Raw genomic sequence first — 21,348 nt, 5'->3', positions numbered from 1 at the left:
GTAGATCTGACCCCAGAGCTGCAGGATCCAAACCCGTCATTATTATTATTATTATTACTATTATTATTATTATTAATAACATCATTGTATTTATAAGTGTCAGTTTTCACTAATTATAAGTATCAGTCTGGTAGAAATTAAAGCAACTGTTATACAACCCCCTTATCCCCCGATATGTTTACATTGCATGTCACTAACCCTGTTTTTGTTTTCTATCTCTCCTAGTATATCTCTGACCCCAGAGCTGCAGGACCCAAACCCGTCATTAGTATTGTAATCATTATTATTATTAATATTATTATCATCACTAATAATAACAACAACATAATTGTATTTTTTTAAATTATAAGTATCAGTCTGGTAGAGATTAAAGCGGTGGTTGTACAACTGTCCTCCTCTCTCTCTTCTCTCCTACTGTCTCTCCTCCCAGCCTCTTTCTGCCCACTTCTCCTCTCTTCCCCATTTCTCTCCTCACCCCAACCGGTCGAGACAGATGACCGCCCACAACTGAGTCTGGTTCTGTCGGAGATTTCTTCCTGTTAAAAGGGAGCTTTTTCTCTCCACCGTCGCCAAGTGCTTTGCTCATTGTGGGATTTGTTGGGTTTTCCCTGTATTATTGTTATATTGACCTCACTATGTTAAGTGCCTTGAGACAATGTATGTTGTGATATGGCGCTATACAAATAAAATTTGACTGAATTGAATTGAACTACTAGTTATATCTAATGATGACCTGCAATATTTGAACAGTTTAATATAAACTGTATTTTACTTCTGACAAAAAATAACGGAAGTTGTGATGCTCACTCACTCTGAAGAAGGTTTAAAAAGAATTAGAATTTTCTTTCCAGCTATTGACCCTCTTTGTCCTGTCCGTTCCAGAAAGTAACCCAGTACACCCTCATCATCCAGGCTACAGACATGGAGGGAAACCCCACTTACGCCTTGTCTAACACTGCAACCACTGTCATCCGGATCACTGATGTGAATGACAAACCCCCCCCCCCCATTCAAGACAGACACAGTAGGTCCCCACATACCAAGACAAGATGAAATCTGATGGTTGTGAAACCGCAAACAGAGACGAGGCACTGTTTTTTGAAACAGCAAAAAGCTAATAAAGAAGTTTATTTTTCAGGTTGGACAAGAAGGAGCAGTGTTTATGTTTGTTTTACAACAATGTTTACTAAGGTATAGATTATTAATGTTAGTTTTACTGACATATTGGTGTAAAAAATGCTGCAGAGGCTCAACGAGTTTGTCTTTTTGTCTGTCCCTCTCAGTTCTTCGGGGAGGTTCATGAGAACAGGTTGGATATGATCTTGGCGAACCTGACGGTGACAGATAAGGACCAGCCTCACACTCCGGCCTGGAGCGCTGTGTATCGCATCGTTGCTGGAGACTCCACCGGACGCTTCTCCATTCCCACTGATCCCACCACCAACGAAGGCCTGCTCACTTTGGTCATGGTAAAATACACACAGTTTAAATACTTAATCTGAAAAAAAAAAAACACTGCTTGCTCCACACCACTACACAGCCAGACTTCTTGTTAAATGTACTGCACTATATATATATTTATATATATACAGGGTGCAATTTGTGAAAAAAGCAGGGGGTGATGTTTTGAAACGTTTTTATTGAATGAATGATGAAAATATATTCTGGACCGTTTTGTGAAACCGTATTCAACTCGAAGTAGCAAACATGGAGACTTACACTGAGGTCGGGTCCACCTCATGTAACTATATTTAACCCTTTCAATGTTTAACCTGTTATGGACAATATTACAGATGTAACGGTATAAAATTTTAACATCACGGTTACAATGACTAAAATTATCACGGTTATCAGTATTATCACGGTGTTTGGAAAATATGATGAAATGTTACAAAAGATACATAAACCTTTCAAAAAAATGTCTCATCTTTCTTTTTTTTCTTGAAAAAGAAATAAAAGCACCAGGAAGAGACCAAAAATTCTATCTTGTGCAGAGTTGTGCCTGTATTTGATTCTGCTTTACAACATAACCACCATGGAATAAAACTAAACAAAACAGTTATATTCCTTGGATTCAATTATCTGTCTTCGCTGACGCCGCTCCCTCTCTGCATCACTCTGTACTCGCTCGCCCACCAGCTCTCTTTCTCTCTCAATCGTGCAGGAGTGAAACTGAAACTGAAAGTGTGTGTTCTGCGCTGAACTTCGACTGCATGTAGCTCTCATGGATGACTGATTCTCTCTGCAAAATAAAAAGAACGGCTCCCAAGCGTGATTCGGGTCCTCAACAAACCCACTTTGCATCTGTGCCTGCGCTGGGAGACTGTTGCTAACTGAGCTGGACAGTATTTACTGTTGAAAACTTCCTTGGTAATTAATTGTATTAATGATAATTAAAATTTTGATTTGAAACGGTAGAACTAACCGTCAGGAATTTCACCATGGTTTACCATAAAACCGGTAATCGTTTAATCCCTACACAATATATTCAAATTCTGTGACTAATTTCTTCTAAATAGTACACACTGTAGTTCTAAATGAAAGTGCCAAGTACAAGAAGACTTAAAACGCACAAAAAAAACTTCTTAAGACAAAAACAAGTTTCCAAAGATTATTTTTCCAGTGCCCTTAAAATGAGTTTAAAATCCCTCAGCAGGACCAAACTGGAGAGATTTAGATCCTGCTGCAGTGTATTCTAGGTTGAGGGGGCAGAAAAAGAGAAAGCCTTTTTGACAAGCACTGTACGAACTGGTGGAACATTGAAGGTAATAAAGGCCTGGGAGCGTAGACTGTGACTGCAGTGCTAGCGTGACATGTAATTATTATTTATTTATTTAAATCTATTTATATTATCTAGTCTTAACCAGAGAACTTGGACTCACCTTAACAACCACTCAAAGTACTTTACAATACAGTCCACATCCATCCATTCATACACCGTTCCTTTTTATATTTAGTGGAGGATTAGCACCAACCCTCCGATATGTGAACAACCTGCTTTGAGCAACTGTTCCTGTTAAAACACAGATGTAAGCTGTCTAATTATGTCTTTGGTAAAGATGTCTTGGCTCACTATTTGCCAGCAGGTATTGGCGCTGGATCAGTTTATCAGAAAAATAACCATGTGCAGGTGAAAGACTTTACCTATCTCTGGGATTAATATTTTTCTTTAGCCTTCTTCCAAAAAAATCTACAACAGCAGTGTTTACAGAACAGGTAGCGACATTGAAGGCTATAGGCAAGGTGAGATTTATTTGTATTGCAAACATTTCAACAAGAGAATTGAAAGTACTTTTACATAAGATATAAAAAGCATCCTGACACGACAATTTCATTATCTGTCTGTTAATTATTTGACAGACAGGAAACCGGTATAATCATCTGCGAATGAAAGTAATGTGCATCACTCTCCGGCTGTTAGTGAGGACTCAAGCAGCAACTTTTAGAATCAGCGAATCCATTTAGTAGAGAAACCTGTAAACTTGCCATTACAGTATCAGGTCAAGAACATAAACACATTGACCAGAAAGAACCAGTTTAGCACCGTGCCAGAAAGTCCCATCCAGTTTAGTAATATGTTGTGATCAATTGTGACAAATGCAGCACTGAGATCCAGTTGTACTAAGATGGAGATCTGCCAGTGTCTGTGGTTACGTCAATGTCTTTTAGAACTTAACAAGAGGTGTCTCAGTGCTCTGGTGGAAATCCTGACTTGGATTTCAAAAAACAAAGTCAGGAGATTTCATATGAGCCCAAAATCGCAAGGGCCATGTGACTTGAAATGATATTAAATGAACATAGGTGTAACACATATCCTGTACCTGATGTGCAGACAGTGACTGTTTTGTCATTGAAGAAGGAATTTCATTTCAGGCCCTTGTGGATATAAGTTAAATAGGTACTGATACTAGGTGGTTTGTTAGTCCGTTGACATTCACAAACAAGGCGTTATCACTATATTGTGATGATTTCAGAGAAGAAGACCCTCTTTGCATTTCTCAGTTCCTAATTATAAATGTGGAGTCTCTTTACTGACGTCACCTGGAGGGTGCAAGGGTCACCACTTGCAATCTTCTTTTTTAACATACAATTCTGTTGTGACCAGCGGGACATTTCTCCACGGAGATCTTTGCTTACAAGAGACCACCCTAACCTTTGTGGTCACAAAGACAGTGACGTTTGTAGAATCAGGATTGAAATAGTCTACAAGCCCGGATCTTGTTTTGTGATTACCTATTTTTAAGGGCAGCTGTGACTCAAGAGGTAGAGAAGGTCATCCACCAACCAGAGGGTTGATGGTAAAATCGTTTCCCCGGGTCCTCCAGTCTGCATGCCCAAATGTCCTTAGGTAAGACACTTAACCCTAAATAACCAATAGCACTGTGTATAAAAGCACTGTATGTGTGTGTGTGTGTGTGTGTGTGTGTGTGTGTGTGTGTGAGAATGGGTAAATGTGATTTGTACTGCAAAGCGCTTTGGGTGGTAAAGACTGGTCCATTTAACATCTTTTTAAAACATTTGTGTACATGGAGACAGTGCTCTCAAAGAAAATACAGGAATGATTTAAGAGTGCAACATCAGCAACAAAGTCAAGCTCAGCCACAATTCCAGTACATCAGCTAACAGCAGAGACCTCTTTGACAGCCCACAGCTGATCCTTTTCTACACATTCGATTAACAAAGCTCATATTGCGTGCTCTATCTTTAACCTGCCTACTCTTCCTGCTTTCACTGCACGCCACTTCGCAAAGCAGTTCGTCAAAGTCATCAAAACAGGCTATGGGGGTGGGGAATTGGGTCCCAGAAGTGACCGTGTCATGAGGTGGCTTTCCTTCAGGACTTCTGCCACATTGTGCTATGTCTTCCTCCTGTTGTGATTCCTATTGTGCCTTGTCCATGGCATAGAGAACTGATGGATAGTGCAAGAAGAAAGATAGTTTATAGATTAACAGTTTTACTCCTGGCTTGTTATGGCAAAGTCTGTCTGCCTGAAAAATAGAACTAGAGTCAAGCATATTGTCAATGCATTAATTATGGTATACTATTTTAGCTACAGAACTGATCTCAATATCCAGCTTTTGTACTGGAAGAATAAACATTTTCGGACCCCTACTACTGAATCCAAAGTCTAAAAGTATTTTTGACATTAGCAGTGTATAAGATCAACCAAAACAACAGTCACTCAATGGACAAAGATAGTTTTCAAGGGGGTATTATGAGGAGTCTATAGGAAGAATATAGCATTATTTCTGTTTGTAAAAGTTTGTAAAATCGTTGTTTAACAAAATAATCTCAAATCAAGTTCTGTCTAATATCTTTGGGTATTTATTTGAGAAATCACTGAAGACAGATGACAGGAAACTAAAGAGAGATAAATCAGAATGCAACTGTGGACCTTGAGTAGTGTGATTCGTATTGCATGGAACTAAATTAATGCAACAGTTGCCCATGTTGAGTTCCATGGACATCCAGTGTGTCATGTCACTATCAACCTCTCCTCCTTTCTTCTGTCCAGCCGCTAGATTTCGAGCTGACCCGTTCCTTCATGCTGACAGTGGAGGCAGAGAATGAGGTCCCACTGGCCCGAGGCATCCACCTGCCTCGTCAGTCCACAGCAACCATCTCTGTAAGAATCCTGGACATCAATGAGAGTCCAGCGTTCAGCCCCAACCCCCAGTCCATCAAACTAGAGGAAGGTCTGCCTGCTGGGTCTCTGCTCACAACGTTCACTGCTCAGGACCCTGATTACTTCATGAGACAAAGTGTCCGGTAAGACTCACAAGCTATGACTTTACAGGCATTTTCACTGGTAAGACAAAAATGTATTTGTTCTCTTGTGAAGAGAATTGGAATGTGGCCTTATCATTGACATTAAAGTTAGCCATCAAGTAGAGATGTGATACTGCCGAAAATGCCAGGTTGGGCTCAGTGAGTACGTAAATGTTTATACCGATCCGATACCACATCTTGAAAGTAGTTTCATCCAGATAAAATTGAAATTTCAAACTTACATTTTTCGATAGCTCTGGCTAACCCTACACTACCGGAAATCACTTCTTCTTCGCCGCTCCATAAACTGTGCTGCCGGTTACAGTCCAGGGGGACTTGCTTTTAGACCGGCAATGTCAGCAATTTGTCAATATTTCATGCTGGAAAGTGCCACAAGTGAAACGGTGACATGTACATAATTTTTGGTCTATATTGTTACTGTGAAAGACATAGACGAAATGTATTTTATTTTCTTAAAATGGGATTGCACGGTAAGAGTTATTTTCAAGGAATTGTTATTAATTCCAAGATTTATTTGGTTTTTGCTGTGTTTTATACCATTACATTACCATTCTTTTATTTTTATAAGCTGTAATATTAATTCAAGTTATTATTTAATATTGATTTAGACCCCTTCCCAATCAATAGCAGCGTGAAGCTGGGGTGTGTCCGCGCTCCTACAGTCTTTGGCATCTTCTTTTCACTGCTGCTAACACACGCTTTCAACTCATGCAATGATGGTGTCTTCCTTCACAAGAGAAGTGATGGGAGCCTATTCAACCTTGCTCGACTGCGCGCAAAGACCAAAGTCCGTAAGGTACTGATACACGAGATGCTGTTTGCAGACGACGCTGCACTGGCAACTCACAGTAAGGAAGCCCTCCAGAGACTCAATGACCACTTCCCTCGTGCCTTCAGCAACTTTGGCCTGACCATCAGTCTCAAAAAGACTAACCTGATGGGCCAAGATGTCAGCAGCATCCCAAACATTCATATTGGCAACTACACCCTGGACCTGGTGGAGGAGTTTGCGTACCTCGGCTCTACCATCTATAGCAACCTTTCACTGGATGCTGAACTGGACAAACGGATCGGCAAGACCGCAGGGACGATGGCACATCTGACCAAGAGGGTGTGGGAGAACACCATGCTGACTACCAACACTAAAATGCAAGCGTACCTGGCCTGTATTCTCAGCATGCTGCTGTATGGCAGCAAAATAGGCTCCATCTGCGATTCCTGCGAAGGATCCAGGGAATCACCTGGCAATACCGCATCCCGAATAGGGATGTCCTGGAGCGGGCAGGCATCCCAAGCATGTACGGCTCGCTCAACCAATGTCCGTCGTGTTGGATGATGGCCGCATCCCCAAAGACATACTGTACGGACAACTGATCACTGTCACTAGACATGTGGGAAGGCCAGCCCTGCGTTACAAATATGTCTGCAAGCATGACATGAAGGCCTGCGACATCAATCCAGCAGTCTAGGGAGCAGTAGCATCAGACCACAGTGGCTGGAGAAGGACAGTCACAGCAGGTGTGAAGCGAGTTAATTTACTTTTGATGCCTTTTTGTTAAGTTTATAAGAAAAATCACACGTATGTTCTATAATGAGTTAGTTATGACACTTGTTATGCACTTCATTATAGTGAATGACTTTGATGTGTTGTGTACATTTCAGTTATTTCATATTTGTGTTTTATTTGCAGTTTTACAACTTTCAACGTTAATACATCTGTGAAAAACACTACACGTCTCCAGAGCCGTCATGTGAGGAAGATGATGGCACTTGCTGTCATAACTCTTGTTCAGCGATAAGAGGGAAGACAGTACAGTGAAGACATCACTCTCCAGACAAAGTAACACAGGTAACAAGATTGTGGTAACAAGCATATACAGTACATTGGGAAATTGAGCCGCCACGGCGGAAACTGAAGCCGCCAAGACACGCTTGTTTGTTTATTGAGAAGGAGACCAAAATGAGAATGGAGAACGTTTAGCTGTAGCTGAAGCAAGGCGGAGGTTTTGGAAGCAGCAGTCACTATCAATGACACAGGACACAGCTGTAAACCCCCACTAATGTTGACACCATGTGATTCTTGTCAGCGCACAGAGGATCATGTCAAAGGAGGAGCCAAACTATGTGAGGAAAGGAGGTTAGCACAAGTAGAGGATCCATCATTTCAAGACGAGGCAAATCGGTCACAAGCAGATAAATCTGTGGTCCAGTCTGTACACAACCCATGTTTCAAAACTGAAAACACGATCCAGCCTGCTGCTAATACTAACCTTCATGATACCATTGAGAAAGCTTTGTTTCAGAAACTAGATAAGTTCCCCAATATCAGCTAAAAAGGATTACTCTCAACTGAGTGATCTACTGAAGGAGCTGGATGCTGCCAAAGCAGAGGGAGATCTTCCTGGCATCTCTTTTCTTGATACAGCGAGAGGAATTAATCCTTAATTTTAAAAGCTACCATATGGCATACAGTAAAGTGTCATCAGGTTGCATTTTCCCCCTTTTCTGTCTTTGTTGCCTTCCTCCACCAGCAAGCACTGATCAGAAACGACCTCAGCTTCATATTCACAGGCCCAACAGATGCCAGCAAATCCGAAAAGCCTCCATGGAAGCCTGCCAGGTCAAAAGAGGTCTCCGTCCACAAAACAGAAGTGTCTGCACCTGCCTGCTACGAACAAGACAGATATATGAAGAAAGTAGATGAGCCTGATAAAAGATGTTTTATCCACAAGAAGCCACATTCTCTACAAAAGTGCAGAGCATTTCATACAAAACGAAACAAAAGTGATTTAAGTGTTGCATCTTAACATCGTAGTCCGCCAGAGACTGGAAATGCATTGTGAAATGCATTGAATGTGATAGTGACAGGCACTTCTCTGCTCTACATCCAGGACCAGTGTTTTATTCAAGTGAATTACTTTTCATGTGAATTGTTTTGATGTACTGTAATGTTTTCCACAACTTCCAAAGCTAATAAACCTGTGGACAATACTACACGTCTCCAGAGTCGTAATATGGGGCATTTGCTGTCATTACTCTTGTTCAGCGATAGGAGACAGTAGCTAGTACACACCTGTAAAAACATTAAAAAAACTAAAAAGCCCCCTCGAAAAATTGAATTTGTCAGGCAGCTTAAGAAAGTGTCACGGCTGAACAGGAAACAGGACCCAAATGCAAAGGTGATGAAAAGATATTTAATAATAAAAGAAAACCAACTAAAGGTGTCCACAAAATGCAAACAAAGGCAATCCAAACACTGGAGTCAGGGGGAAAAATGCAGAAACAGACCGGGGGGAAAATGCAGAAACAGACCGGGGCAAATAGCAGGAACAGACCGGGCCAGACAACATGAAAAAACAGACGATCCAACAACAGACAAAGGGAAGCACAGAGACTAAATACACACAATGAGGGCAGGGCAATTAGAACACAGGTGACACACATTAGGAACAGGTGCAGACAATCACAGGGGCAGGAGACACAGGAAAAAACAAGACACCAGAAACTAGACACAGGACAGGAAGTGAAACAACACAATAAACTAATTCAAAATAAAACAGGAAATGAGAACACAAGATCATGACAGAACCCCCCTCTTAAGGACCGAATTCCAGACGGTCCAAAACATTTTTTTTTTTTTAAATCTACACAGAGCAGGGTGGATGGAAGGGGGCCAGGACGGACTGAAAAACCTGTCACTGGGGAACTGGACTGGGGTTTTGCTGGGGGGTTTCAGCAGGCATAGGAGCTCTGGGGAACGGCATGGAGGCCGGGCATGCGGGCGTAGCAGTTCTGGGGGAAGGCCCAGAGGCCGGCCATGCAGGCGTAGCAGTTCTGGGGGAAGGCCCGGTGGCCTTGCAGGCAGGCACGACAGTTCTGGGGGAAGGCCCGGTGGCCTTGCAGGCACGACAGTTCTGGGGGAAGGCCCGGTGGCCTTGCAGGCAGGCACAGCAGTTCTGGGGGAAGGCCCGGAGGCCTTGCAGGCAGGCATGACAGTTCTGGGGGAAAGCCCGGAGGCCTTGCAGGCAGGCACGACAGTTCCGGGGGACCACCGACGAGGGACGCGTCGATCAGCCCACCATCCGGGGACGTGGAGCAGGTGACTGTCGGACCACTGACGAGGGATGCGTCGATTGGCCCACCATCCGGGGACGTGGAGCAGGTGACGGTCGGACCCCCGACGAGGGACTTGGAGCAGGCGCCGGTCAGACCACCGCCGAGGGACGCGTCGATCGGCCCACCGACGAGGGACATGGAGCAGGTAACGGTCGACCCACTGAGAGGGAAGCGTCGATTGGCCCACCGACCGGGGACGTGGAGCAGGCGCCGGCCGGACCCCCGCCGAGGGAACATGTCGATCAGCCCGACGACTGGGGACGAGGAGCAGGCCTTGGTCAGACCACCGACGAGGGACATGGAGCAGGCGCCAGTCGGACCACCGCCGAGGGACGCGTCGATTGCCCCACCGACCGGGGACGTGGAGCAGGCGCCGGCCGGACCCCCGCCGAAAGAACATGTCGATCAGCCTGAAAGACTGGGGATGAGGAGCAGGCGTCGGCCGGACCACCAACGACGGACGCGTCGAATGGTCCTCCAATGGGCGACGAGGAGGAGCAGATGTCGACCGGACCACCGACAAAGAACGTGTCGATCGGTCCATCGACTGGCGACGAGGAGGAGCAGGCGTCGGCCGGACCAAAGACGGGGAACGTGTCGATCGGTCCTCCGACGGGCGATGAGGAGGAGCAGATGTCAATCAGAGGAGGATAGCTCCATGGTTTAATGCACAGACACGTGCTTTAAAAAAGACGTCACGTAGGTTAGAAAGGAAGTGGCGTTCCAATAGTCTAGATGATTCTCACCTAGACTGGAAAAATAGTTTAATTACATATAAGAAAGCCCTCCGAAATGCCAGAACCAATTATTTTTCTTCACTAATAGAGGAAAATAAAAACAACCCCAGTTTCCTCTTCAGCACTGTAGCCAGGCTGACAGAGAGTAAAAGCTCTACTGAACAGTCTATTCCTCCTAGTCTAAGTAGCAATGATTTCATGAGTTTCTTTACTAATAAGATTATTACCAGCTTCTTCCCACTAATGGCACAGACACACTGTCCAGTACAGTAGCTTCTGAACCATATTTTATATTTAGAATGCTTCTCCCCTATAGATCTAGCTGAGCTGACTTCACTTGTCACCTCATCCAAGTCATCAACCTGTCTTTTAGATCCTATTCCATCGAGGCTATTTAAGGATGTATAACCTTTAATTAATAATTCCATATTAGATCAGATTAATTTATCTATATTGACAGGCTATGTACCAAAGGCCTTTAATGTGGCAGTAGTTAAACCCCTGCTCAAAAAACCGACTCTGGACCCAGATATCTTAGCTAACTATAGACCCATATCAAACCTCCCCTTTATCTCTAAAATCCTTGAAAAAACTGTTGCTAACGAAACAGCACTACTGAAGGTTACCAACGACCTTCTCATGGCCTCAGACAGTGGATATGTTTCTATTCTCGTCCTTTTAGATCTTAGTGCTGCATTTGATACCATTGATCACAAAATTCTGTTACAGAGACTAGAACACATTGGGATTAAAGGAACAGCACTAGAATGGTTTAAGTCCTACTTATCTGATAGATTTCAGTTTGTTAACGTTAATAACAAATCTTCCATTCATAAAAAAAGTGAGACATTGAGTACCACAAGGTTCTGTACTGGGACCGATACTTTTCACTTTATATATGCTTCCTTTAGGCAATATTATAAGAAAACGCCACATCAATTTCCATTGCTACGCTGATGATACCCAGCTGTATTTATCTATAAAGCCAGATGAAACTAATCAGGTAGACAAACTTCAGGATTGTCTTAAAGACATAAAGGCCTGGATGACTTATAATTTTTTACTTCTAAATTCAGAAAAAACTGAGGTCATTATACTCAGCCCTAAACACCTCAGAGAAACATTATGTGATCATATAGTTACTTTGGATGGCATTACCTTGGCCTCCAGCTCTACTGTGAGAAACCTTGGAGTTACCTTTGACCAGGACATGTCCTTTGACTTACACATAAAACAAGTCTCTAGGACAGCCTTCTTTCACCTGCGCAATATCAAGAATATTAGAAACATCCTATCTCAAAAGGATGCTGAAAAACTAGTCCATGCATTTGTTACTTCTAGACTGGACTACTGTAAATCATTGCTGCTAGGATGCCCCAATAAGTCTGTGAAAAGCCTCCAGCTAATCCAAAATGCCGCAGCACGAGTTCTGACAGGAACTAGAAAAAGAGATCATATTTCTCCAGTGTTAGAATCTCTGCATTGGCTTCCTGTAAAATTCAGAATAGAATTCAAAATACTGCTCCTAACCTACAAAGCCCTTAATAATCAAGCTCCATCATATCTTACAGAGCTCCTAGTTTCATATTATCCCAATAGATCACTTCGCTCTGTAAATGCAGGATTACTTGTGGTTCCCAGAGTCTGTAAAAGTAGAATGGGAGGCAGAGCCTTCAGCCACCAGGCTCCTCTCCTCTGGAACCAGCTCCCAGTTTGTGTCAGGGATGCAGATACCCTGCCTATATTTAAAGTTAAACTTAAAACCTTCCTTTTTGATAAAGCTTATAGTTAGAACTGCTCAGGTGTTTAATAAATCATTTCTTTATGCTGTTATAGGCCTAGACTGCTGGGGGAACTTATATCATGAGCATCTTTCTCCCTCTCCCGTTCTCTCCTTCCCCCTCTTTCTCTCTCTTCATATCTCTCTCTCTCTCTCTCTCCCATTCTCTCTCTCTCTCTCTCTCCCATTCTCTCCCATTCTCTCTCTCTCTCTCTCTCTCTCTCTCTCTCTCTCTCTCTCTCTCTCTCTCTCTCTCTCTCTCTCTCTCTCTCTCTCTCTCTCTCTCTCTCTCTCTCTCTCTCTCTCTCTCTCTCTCTCTCTCTCTCTCTCTCTCTCTCTCTCTCTCTCTCTCTCTCTCTGCCCCCATGTATCTGCATTACATGTCACTAACTTTGTTTTCTCTCTCCCCTAGTAGATATGACCCCAGAGCTGCAGGATCCAAACCTTATTATTATTATTACTATTATTATTATTAATAACATCATTGTATTTATAAGTATCAGTTTTGACTAATTATAAGTATCAGTCTTGTAGAAATTAAAGCAACTGTTATAATACCCCCCATCCCTCGATATGTTTACAGTACATGTCACTAACCCTGTTTGTGTTTTCTATCTCTCCTAGTGTATCTCTGACCCCAGAGCTGCAGGACCCAAACCCGTCATTATTTTATTATTAATATTAATATCATCACTAATAATAACAACAACATAATTGTATTTTTTAATTATAAGTATCAGTCTGGTAGAGATTACAGTGGCGGTTGTACAACTGTCCTCTCTCTCTCTTCTCTCCTGCTGTCTCTCCTCCCACCCTCTTTCTGCCCACCTCTCCTCTCTTCCTCCTCTCTCTCCTTACCCCAACTGGTCGAGACAGATGACCGCCCACAACTGAGTCTGGTTCTGTCAGAGATTTCTTCCTGTTAAAAGGGAGTTTTTTCTCTCCACCGTCGCCAAGTGCTTTGCTCATTGTGGGATTTGTTGGGTTTTCCCTGTAATACTGTAATATTGACCTCACTATGTAAAGTGCCTTGAGACAATGTATGTTGTGATATGGCGCTATACAAATAAAATTGAATTGAATTGAATGTCGACTGGACCACCGACTTAGAACGTGTCGATCGGTCCATCGACTGAAGATAAGGAGGAGCAGACATCAGCCGGACCACCGACGGGGAACATGTCGATCAGCCCACTGACTGGGGACGAGGAGCAGACCTCGGCCGGACCACCAACAAAGAACATGTCGATCGGTCCTTCGACTGGAGACGAGCAGCACGGCTGGAGGCAAGCAAGCCGCAGGCCTGCCGGCATTGTTGGCCTGTTCTTAGCTCGAGCCGAGTCATCGAAAAATCCCTGGAGTTCTCGTATTATGTCATAAAGCTCCTCAACTGAAACGCCCCTCTTTACCCTACCAACTGAGGACAAGGAGGAGCAGACGTCGGCCGAAGCACCGACGGGGAAAGTGTCGATCGGTCCTCCGACTGGCACCGAGGAGGAGCAGACGTCGGCCGAACCAACGACGGGGAACGTGTCGATTGGTCCTCTGACTGACGACGTGGAGACCAGCTGTACCCTCTTATCCCTGATGCTAGCAGGCCTGATGCTAGCCAACTGGGGTGCTGGCTGGATGGCACACTGGGAGGCTGGCTGGATGCTAGCAGGCCTGATGCTAGCCAACTGGGGTGCTGGCTGGATGGCACACTGGGAGGCTGGCTGGATGCTAGCAGGCCTGATGCTAGCCAATTGGGGTGCTGGCTGGATGCTAGCAGGCCTGATGCTAGCCAACTGGGGTGCTGGCTGGATGCTAGCAGGCCTGATGCTAGCCAACTGGGGTGCTGGCTGGAAGGCACACTGGAAGACTGGGTGGGGGTCCGGAGAATTCAAAAAGTCCTTGAGCCAGCCAGGCAACGAACTCCTCAACCAGGGCCTCTGGGAAACTTCCCTGCGTGCCATGCGCAGACACCCCTCCTTGTATTCCCATCCCATGTCTCTATTAAATTGTCCATGAATACAAGTCAGGGTGTAAATTAATTCACAAAGATCTAAATCAAAAAAATCACCTGCTGGGTCCATTTTGTGGTTGGATCGTTCTGTCACGGCTGAACAGGAAGCAGGACCCAAATGCAAAGGTGATGAAAAGATATTTAATAATAAAAGAAAACCAACTAAAGGTGTCCACAAAATGCAGCAAACAAAGGCAATCCAAACACTGGAGCCAGGGGGGAAAATGCAGAAACAGACAGGAACAGACCGGGCCAGACAACATGAAAAAACAGACGATCCAACAACAGACAAAGGGAAGCACAGAGACTAAATACACACAATGAGGGCAAGGCAATTAGAACACAGGTGACACACATTAGGAACAGGTGGCAGGAGACACAGGAAAAAACAAGACACCAGAAACTAGACACAGGACAGGAAGTGAAACAACACAATGAACTAATTCAAAATAAAACAGGAAATGAGAACACAAGATCATGACAGAAAGACTGTCGCCAGGCAGAATGAAAAGCTTCATGTTCACCATGGTTAAACTCCCTCAAGCGCTTTTCTCCACTGTCGATTGACTTATCGACCCACCATCTACAACCCCATCGGAGATGCTGTCCACCGAAAAATGTAAAATAATTTGCTACATTTTCAACAACAAAATCATAGATATCTTGTAATCTTTGTAGCCTAGCAACAGCCAATGTTGCACACTGTGCTCACAAAACGTGAGCACACACACACATGTTAACAGACATAAAGCGAGTGTACTGATACTATTGTATCAGGGGAGAGCATTTTGGTTTCTTTTCTTTTTTTTATTGCTTTATATTCTGTGGTTGGTGCTCCTAAATTTATTCATAACTGTGTCTTTCTACTCTTTGTCACGCCAATTAAAAATATACAAAATGGATTATATGGTGGCTTATTTGCATCTGTGCTATTTTTTCTGTTTATTTACATTATTCTTAAACATGACTCTTCTGTTACAGCAATACAGGTGTATGAGCACATTCTGTTAAAATATGTTAAGATAAATATTTCATGAGCATATTGCAGGTAATTGCCAAGCTTCGTTTTTTTCCAATTCTAAAAGTATTTCCACAGACAAGTATATTTATTGACATAGTTTTCAAGTCATCTGAAGGCAGAATCATTTCCAGTGAGAATAAATGAACGAGTTGTAGTTGCCTTGAGAGAATGCTCCATATATCAGCTCCTTAGCATCTGGCTGGCCTGCCAGGGATGCAGAAAAAGAACCCTCTCTGTGGTGATTTCCCATGCTCTCTCTATCTCTCTCTCTCTGTCCCTCTCTCTCAATTCAGGTACACCAAGATGTATGACCCTGCCAACTGGCTGGAGATTGACCTGGTTAACGGTGGGATTTCCACCATTGCCGTTCTTGATCGAGAGTCTCCCTACGTCAAGAACAACTTCTACAACGTTACTTTTATGGCTTCTGACAATGGTGAGACACAGGACCTCTGCTGTTGTCCTGCATTAATCCCATTCCCTCACATACAGAGATAGATTGTGATCTGTGCGCCAGTGCATCAGTGCTACAGTAGCTGTAGCTGATGACACACTCACACAGACTCACTGAGTGATAACAATTCCAGCCCCCACTGTGTCGGGTGGTCAACATGATTTTGAATGAAAAAAGACACAATTACAACACATTCTGAAAAAAATATTTTATACAAGATGAGATGACTTCATTACAAATATAATGTACTGTTTGAGAAGCATTATGGATTTAGAGCTACTACTAGTCGTAGCATTTCTGGAAAGCATTTGACACTGTGGACCATGATTTACTTAAAAATATATATATAATAATACCAGAAAGATCTGAAATCGGAGAAATAGCACTCTCCTGGATAACCAGCTACTTACTAATATGTTAGGTTAAAACATTTCAAATCACAACTAAATGAGCCATCGAGCTAACGGGTTGCTTCGTCCTCCGAGCGGATAGAACAGCTGATGACTCCGGTAAGACCAGAGGTGGGGGCCTGTGTATCTACGTGAACAAAGCTTGGTGCCATTTAATGCCATCATCGTGAGTCACTGCTCTCGTAACCTGGAGTATCTCCTAACCTGGAGTATCTCATGGTTAAGTGTAGACCTTTGTATATGCCCAGAGAGTTTACATCTACTGTTGTGACTGCAGCCTGTATCCCCCCTGATGCTAATGCTAAACTGGCTATGAAAGAACTGGATGCTGCCATTAAGCAAACAGCAGACTTAACATCCGGAGGCAACCTTTATTGTTGCGGGTGACTTCAACCACTCCAACCTGAAGACTGTCCCCCCTAAATTCCACCGACATGTCTCCAGCCCCACGAGAGGAGACAAGACTTTGGACCATGTTTACACCTACATGGCTGCTGCATACAGAGCCGTCCCCCTCCCCCACCTAGGACAGTCTGACAACCTCTCTTTGTTCTTACTGCCCAAGTACTCACCACTCATCAAACGTGTAAAACCTTCAGTGAGGACCGTCAAAGTGTGGCCAGAGGGAGCAGACTCGGCACTACAGCAGCGGTTTGAACACACAGACTGGAGTGTGTTTGACACCCAGGCCACACTGGACTCCCACACAGACATTGACACCTATGCCATTTCCGTTTTGGACTTCATCAACACCAACATCAACAGTGTCACCACCCTCAAACGATTCACTACATTCCCTAACCAGAACCTGTGGATGAACAGAGAGGTCCGCCTACTGCTGAAGGGACAAGACACCGCTTTCAGATCAGGTGATGTTCAGGCATACAGTCCATCCATGGCTGACCTGAAGAGGGGCATCAAGAAGGCCAAGCACAGCCACAAGCTAAGGAGGAGCACTTCAAGAACAACTCCGACCCCCGACGCATGTGGCAAGGCATCCAGGCCATAACTGACTACAAACCCTCCAACACCACCCCACCAACCAGCGACGCGTCCTTCCCTGACGAGCTTAACAGCTTTTATGCTCGCTTTGAGAGAGACAACCAGGAGGCAGCCATCAAGGCTGTGCTCACTACCGACCACCAGCCCCTAACACTCTTCTCCACCGACGTGTGTGCTGCACTGAGCAGGATCAATGCACGTAAGGCTGCTGGCCCTGATGGCATCGCCGGACGCGTGCTCAGGGCCTAGCTGAGTTCTTGACTGACATATTCAACCTGTCACTGGCCCAAGCAGCTGTCCCCACGTGCTTTAAAACCACCTCCATCATGCCGGTGCCAAAACACTCCAAGGCAGTTAGCCTAAACAACTTCCGTCCTGTTGCACTTACCGCAACCATCATGAAGTGCTTCGAGAGGCTGGTCCTGGCTCACCTCAAAACCTGCTTGCCATCCACACTAGACCCCCTTCAATTCACCTCCCGCCAGAACAGGAGCACGGAGGATGCCATCTCCACGGCACTACACTCCGCCCTTTCTCACCTGGACAATGACAACACCTATGCGAGAATGCACTTGTTCATAGACTTCAGTTCAGCTTTCAACACCATCATCATACAACAACATGGCTCTCAACACCAAGAAGAACAAAGAGCTCATGTGGACTTCCGTATCAACGGGACGGAGGTTGAGCATGTCTCAAGCTTTAAGCTCCTGTGTGTCCACATCTCAGAAGATCTCTCTTGGACTCTCAACACCTCCATCCTGGTCAAGAAGGCTCACCAGTGTCTCTTCTTCCTGAGGAGACTGAAGAAGGCCCATCTGTCTCCTCAGATTCTGGTCAACTTCTACCGCTGCACCATCGAGAGCATCATTACCAACTGCATCTCTGTATGGTACGGCAGCTGCTCTGCTGCAGACCGGAAAACGCTACAGAGGGTGGTGAAAACTGCCCAACGCATCACTGGTTCCTCACTCCCCTTGAGGCTTGAGACTTGAGGCTGTCCAGAGCAAGAGATGTCTGCGGAGGGCGCGCAGCATCGTCAAGGGCAGCTCTCACCCCAGCCACAGACTGTTTGCCCTCCTCCCCTCTGGGTGGCGCTACAGGGTCCTACGTTCCCGGACCAGTGGGTTCAGGAACAGCTTCTTTCCTGCAGATCTCACCCTGCTGCCTCGGTGACACCCCCCACACTCCCCCTCCAGTGACTGTACTTCCCCCTCCACCTGGACTGCCACACACACGTCTTCCAGCCACTGAACATTTGCCTTCCAACCACTGAACATTTGAACATCTGCCGTCCAGCCACTGAACATCTGAACATCTGCACTGATCTGTTTAGCACTGTATTTATCCCTTATAGCGTATGAATCTTTTATATACCTCTTGTTCATAGTGTATTCATTGTTTCCATCACTTATACTGTCAACTGCACTTTATTTATACTGCGCTATTTGCACTACCTACTGCTATCTGCTGCTAAACCTATTGTATTTATTTATATATTCCTGTACATACGCACATACTTTGCACTTTACTGCCTTTTTGCATCTGGTTAGATGCTAAACTTCACCTGTACAGTACCTGTACTCTGTGCAATGACAATAAAGTTGAATCTTATCTAATCTAATCTTAAAACAAAACAAAGTGAAACATTTTAAAACTATGAAAAAAAATTTGCAAGATCAGAGGGAAAATTTTTAAAAAGTTAAAATGAATTAATTTAAACAAATTCAGAGACATCCAGACGTATCAATTAGGGGAGATTGTTCCAAAGAGAGGGGACCCTAACAGAAAAGGTCCTGTGTAAAACCCAGCCTTCTAGGGTGACCCGGACTTAGGCTTGTAAAACAATCTCTAGGTTTTTCCTGGGTAAAAGTAAGCTAATCGTATAGCGTTTCCTGAGCTGCAATAAACAAGACCGAGTAACTATGTTGACATGATTATCAAAGGTGACGGTTTTTACATTTGTATCGCTTGTTTTGGGACCAGTTGCTTTAAGGTATGAATGGTAAATGGACGGTTTTTATATAGCGAATTTTTTTAGCCATATAGACCACCGAAAACGCTTTCGGCTGTGTCACATTCACCCCTTCACACACATTCATACACTGGCGGATTTGTGGGATCGAACAACCGACTCTACCTCCTGACACACAGTGGGCCAAATGCCATTGCCATAGTTTTTTCAATATTAAAGCTCCTGTCGATAGGATTTGCAAAAAATGCCTTTTTCATATTTCCTGAAACTATCGCTATATCCTGGTAGTAATATGTGAGACAGATCATCTGCGACAGAATTTAGGTTATTTAGCTCCCCTTACTGCCTTTAATGGCATTGGCAAGAATCCACCGCACCCGAAGAAAATTATCCAATTACAGCCAGGGGGCGTCTCTCCGCTCTGTCAATCATCCAGGTGAGAGCTGCGCAGTGCTGCTCAGTCCCTGTGCACCCGCTTGGTCAAGACCAAGCTGGTCTGCTAGCAGCAGGAGCGAAGTTAGTTTGAAAACACTGTGGCAGAGAAACGCCAAGCATCGAAAAAACTGCATATACGACAAAGACCACGAGCAAAGACGAGCTAAAAAGAAGGAAGCAGATCGAGGAGATGTAAACATCGGAGCGTGTTCCACAGATGACAGAGCAGCGAGAGCAAACGGATTCACAAATGATGTGTTCTGATTGACCAGTAATTATCCCCGTTTCATTTATCTTTTATTTTCCATGTTATTGTAGCACTCTGTGACCGTATGCTACTGTGCAGTTGTAATCAGGCTGCTAGTTGCTGTGGCTATTGGTTAGTGATGTTTGTGGCATAGTGGCTAAAAATATGTTTGTGTCCAAGCAGTCTTATCAGTTTTGAGAGTTTTCCAGATATGTGTGTCATTGCCTCTGATCTCACGGCTAAATGCTCCCCCATCAGTGTCGTACTATTTAGTTAGCGTCACTATTTATCACCAAACGTAGCATCCAGTGCTATACTAAGTGCTAAGTATGTGTCGATATTCCCAGCTGTGGCTACAGTCACGTTCACCTACTGAATTTGCAAATGCACTTACTTACGTATTAATTTATCACTGTAGAGCTGACTGTCAAATTATTTATTTTCATATGTGTAATCTCCTGTGTGTCTGTCAATAACGCAGCAGCGTTTCAAGACGAGGTGAAATTCCCGTGTATGTCTTCTCCCGAAGCAAGACTCCACTTTGGCCATGGGGAAAAGTAAAATGCACATCACCCGGGCGTTGAAACAAAGTAGTAAAAGGCGAACAGCACGTAATTACACATTTTGTTCGACACTGATAATCATGACTACAGAATATGTAGTCAAATGATTTATTCCCCTCATAGTATTTCGACTTGTGATAAATTTGTGAGGATGCATATTTTTTCCTGAATCATAGTTTCACATACTCATGTTGCTTTTCTCCACAGATGCTGACTTTGCTGGGGGAACAGCTGAGGAAGGAATATTCAACACACATACTTTGTATTTTATTCATGTGCAAAATAAAGCTTGACAATATTACATCATTGTCTACTTTGATAAATTTGTAATGCTTTTCTTTGAGATATTGCATCGTAGTACTGAACCAGTGAATCTGATTACCCCAAATGAATATATTTGTAATGCTTTGAATTGATTCAAAAAGTATATTGATAAAAAATTGAAGTAATCTTCACATTGTTGTATAATAATGCAATGAGAAACCAATCACTTTCAAAAATACACTTTATTGCAAGGCAAATACTGAGGTTGCATAAATGTTCAAATATTACTGTGAAATAAATAAATGAAATTTTAAAAAAAAAGTATTGCACAGCAAAGTCTGAAGCTACACCGTCCTTGGGAGGAAACCAGTGCAAGCAGCAGGTACCAACTGGCTCATCACATGAAGATCAGCTATTTCTTAGGCTCCTAGGTCCTCGGGTGTCGGGCCAACACGCCGACCTCTGCCCCGTCTCCCACGACCGCTGCCCGGGTGCGCCTCGTAGGCGACTCCCTCTTCTCGCTCTACTTCTCGTCACAGCAGCCGTGTT

At 43.9% G+C, this 21,348-nt stretch overlaps 1 pseudogene; it reads left to right on the top strand.

Moving 5' to 3' along the window:
• The window catches only part of LOC118318156, a 51,847-nt pseudogene that overhangs the window by 21,516 nt on the left and 8,983 nt on the right, over positions 1 to 21,348 (top strand).

This window comes from Scophthalmus maximus, chromosome 7 (assembly GCF_022379125.1).
Source record: "Scophthalmus maximus strain ysfricsl-2021 chromosome 7, ASM2237912v1, whole genome shotgun sequence".
Lineage (NCBI taxonomy): Eukaryota > Metazoa > Chordata > Actinopteri > Pleuronectiformes > Scophthalmidae > Scophthalmus > Scophthalmus maximus.
This window is presented reverse-complemented; position numbering and strand designations above follow the sequence as displayed.